Raw genomic sequence first — 2,500 nt, forward strand, 5'->3', positions numbered from 1 at the left:
GGGCACGCCCGATCTCGTCTGATCTCGGAAGCTAAGCAGGGTCGGGCCTGGTTAGTACTTGGATGGGAGACCGCCTGGGAATACCAGGTGCTGTAAGCTTTTAAAAAAAAAAAAAGAGTGCCTGAGCTTCAAAAAGCCTTAAAAAGTCTCTGAGATTCTTCAGAAAGCATGAAAGAGTTTGAGTTTTTTCAAAAGTTCTTCTTAGTCTTCTTCACTAATGGTCTAAGCTTTTAAATAAGGCCTGGTTAGTACTTGGATGGGAGGCCGCATGGGAATACTAGGTGTTGTAAGCTTTTTTAAGAAAAAAAAAAAAGAGTCCCTGAGCTTCTTCAAAAAGCCTTAAAAAGTCTCTGAGATTCTTCAGAAAGCATGAAAGAGCTTGAGTTTTTTCAAAAGTTGTTCTTAGTTTTCTTCACTAATGGTCTAACCTTTTAAATAGCCCAATTTTGGCAGCAGTTTTAGCTTACGGCCATACCACCTTGGGCACGCCCGATCTCGTCTGATCTCGGAAGCTAAGCAGGGTCGGGCCTGGTTAGTACTTGGATGGGAGACCGCCTGGGAATACCAGGTGCTGTAAGCTTTTAAAAAAAAAAAAAGAGTGCCTGAGCTTCAAAAAGCCTTAAAAAGTCTCTGAGATTCTTCAGAAAGCATGAAAGAGTTTGAGTTTTTTCAAAAGTTCTTCTTAGTCTTCTTCACTAATGGTCTAAGCTTTTAAATAAGGCCTGGTTAGTACTTGGATGGGAGGCCGCATGGGAATACTAGGTGTTGTAAGCTTTTTTAAGAAAAAAAAAAAAGAGTCCCTGAGCTTCTTCAAAAAGCCTTAAAAAGTCTCTGAGATTCTTCAGAAAGCATGAAAGAGCTTGAGTTTTTTCAAAAGTTGTTCTTAGTTTTCTTCACTAATGGTCTAACCTTTTAAATAGCCCAATTTTGGCAGCAGTTTTCGCTTACGGCCATACCACCTTGGGCACGCCCGATCTCGTCTGATCTCGGAAGCTAAGCAGGGTCGGGCCTGGTTAGTACTTGGATGGGAGACCGCCTGGGAATACCCGGTGCTGTAAGCTTTTAAAAAAAAAAAAAAGAGTGCCTGAGCTTCAAAAAGCCTTAAAAAGTCTCTGAGATTCTTCAGAAAGCATGAAAGAGTTTGAGTTTTTTCAAAAGTTGTTCTTAGTTTTCTTCACTAATGGTCTAACCTTTTAAATAGCCCAATTTTGGCAGCAGTTTTAGCTTACGGCCATACCACCTTGGGCACGCCCGATCTCGTCTGATCTCGGAAGCTAAGCAGGGTCGGGCCTGGTTAGTACTTGGATGGGAGACCGCCTGGGAATACCAGGTGCTGTAAGCTTTTAAAAAAAAAAAAAAGAGTGCCTGAGCTTCAAAAAGCCTTAAAAAGTCTCTGAGATTCTTCAGAAAGCATGAAAGAGTTTGAGTTTTTTCAAAAGTTCTTCTTAGTCTTCTTCACTAATGGTCTAAGCTTTTAAATAAGGCCTGGTTAGTACTTGGATGGGAGGCCGCATGGGAATACTAGGTGTTGTAAGCTTTTTTAAGAAAAAAAAAAAGAGTCCCTGAGCTTCTTCAAAAAGCCTTAAAAAGTCTCTGAGATTCTTCAGAAAGCATGAAAGAGCTTGAGTTTTTTCAAAAGTTGTTCTTAGTTTTCTTCACTAATGGTCTAACCTTTTAAATAGCCCAATTTTGGCAGCAGTTTTAGCTTACGGCCATACCACCTTGGGCACGCCCGATCTCGTCTGATCTCGGAAGCTAAGCAGGGTCGGGCCTGGTTAGTACTTGGATGGGAGACCGCCTGGGAATACCAGGTGCTGTAAGCTTTTTAAAAAAAAAAAAAGAGTGCCTGAGCTTCAAAAAGCCTTAAAAAGTCTCTGAGATTCTTCAGAAAGCATGAAAGAGTTTGAGTTTTTTCAAAAGTTGTTCTTAGTTTTCTTCACTAATGGTCTAACCTTTTAAATAGCCCAATTTTGGCAGCAGTTTTAGCTTACGGCCATACCACCTTGGGCACGCCCGATCTCGTCTGATCTCGGAAGCTAAGCAGGGTCGGGCCTGGTTAGTACTTGGATGGGAGACCGCCTGGGAATACCAGGTGCTGTAAGCTTTTAAAAAAAAAAAAAAAAAAAAAAGAGTGCCTGAGCTTCAAAAAGCCTTAAAAAGTCTCTGAGATTCTTCAGAAAGCATGAAAGAGTTTGAGTTTTTTCAAAAGTTCTTCTTAGTCTTCTTCACTAATGGTCTAAGCTTTTAAATAAGGCCTGGTTAGTACTTGGATGGGAGGCCGCATGGGAATACTAGGTGTTGTAAGCTTTTTTAAGAAAAAAAAAAAAGAGTCCCTGAGCTTCTTCAAAAAGCCTTAAAAAGTCTCTGAGATTCTTCAGAAAGCATGAAAGAGCTTGAGTTTTTTCAAAAGTTGTTCTTAGTTTTCTTCACTAATGGTCTAACCTTTTAAATAGCCCAATTTTGGCAGCAGTTTTAGCTTACGGCCATACCACCTTGGGCA

The 2,500-nt window shown here is 40.7% G+C and overlaps 6 non-coding genes and 1 pseudogene across 6 annotated transcripts in view; all 7 read left to right on the forward strand.

Annotated features, from left to right (window-relative positions):
• On the forward strand, positions 1-99 carry LOC143709603 (5S ribosomal RNA; annotated as a pseudogene; the record flags this gene model as incomplete).
• Positions 100-461: 362 nt separating this feature from the next.
• On the forward strand, positions 462-580 carry LOC143709613 (5S ribosomal RNA). Its single transcript, XR_013194342.1, has one exon. It is a non-coding gene; the product is annotated as a 5S ribosomal RNA (ribosomal RNA).
• A 362-nt stretch (positions 581-942) lies between these two features.
• On the forward strand, positions 943-1,061 carry LOC143709594 (5S ribosomal RNA). Its single transcript, XR_013194326.1, has one exon. It is a non-coding gene; the product is annotated as a 5S ribosomal RNA (ribosomal RNA).
• Positions 1,062-1,223: 162 nt separating this feature from the next.
• On the forward strand, positions 1,224-1,342 carry LOC143709614 (5S ribosomal RNA). The gene has a single exon (XR_013194343.1). It is a non-coding gene; the product is annotated as a 5S ribosomal RNA (ribosomal RNA).
• A 362-nt stretch (positions 1,343-1,704) lies between these two features.
• LOC143709615 (5S ribosomal RNA) lies at positions 1,705-1,823 on the forward strand. The gene has a single exon (XR_013194344.1). It is a non-coding gene; the product is annotated as a 5S ribosomal RNA (ribosomal RNA).
• Positions 1,824-1,985: 162 nt separating this feature from the next.
• Positions 1,986-2,104, forward strand: LOC143709616 (5S ribosomal RNA). Its single transcript, XR_013194345.1, has one exon. It is a non-coding gene; the product is annotated as a 5S ribosomal RNA (ribosomal RNA).
• Positions 2,105-2,475: 371 nt separating this feature from the next.
• LOC143709618 (5S ribosomal RNA) overlaps positions 2,476-2,500 on the forward strand; it is a 119-nt gene continuing 94 nt past the window's right edge. Inside the window, exon 1 of the ribosomal RNA XR_013194346.1 lies at positions 2,476-2,500. This exon is cut by the window's right edge and continues 94 nt beyond it. This is a non-coding gene — a ribosomal RNA (5S ribosomal RNA).

The sequence above is a fragment of the Siphateles boraxobius genome, unplaced genomic scaffold, assembly GCF_051911475.1.
Source record: "Siphateles boraxobius isolate OS27281-9 unplaced genomic scaffold, OSU_SipBor_1 456, whole genome shotgun sequence".
NCBI lineage: Eukaryota > Metazoa > Chordata > Actinopteri > Cypriniformes > Leuciscidae > Siphateles > Siphateles boraxobius.